Consider the following 367-nt stretch of genomic DNA (forward strand, 5'->3'; position numbering starts at 1 on the left):
GGCGCTGAAATACGACCTCGTGAATATCACGCTTTTCTGTAACTAGTTCAAACCAGCCGAACGACCAACTCGCCACACTAAAGTACTGCCACTAATGCATTTTACGTAAGGAACTGCTTGTCCCCGTTGCGTAAACTGTGAGTAAGTAGTCCCTTTGCGTAGTTTTGAAAATCCAAATAAAAAAAAAGAGGGACTGTTTACATAGGTTCTGCGGTGAAATGGAAGATATGTGATCACGTGAGAGAAATAAAAAATATTGATAAGCACGTGTCCCCCCACACCGGACGCACAGTCGGTTCACACACTGTCTGTGCGCTCGCCTCTCGGACCCTTGCGTGTGGGAAGTGAGCTTCATGGGAGCCAGCTC

This window comes from Penaeus monodon, chromosome 25, assembly GCF_015228065.2.
Source record: "Penaeus monodon isolate SGIC_2016 chromosome 25, NSTDA_Pmon_1, whole genome shotgun sequence".
NCBI lineage: Eukaryota > Metazoa > Arthropoda > Malacostraca > Decapoda > Penaeidae > Penaeus > Penaeus monodon.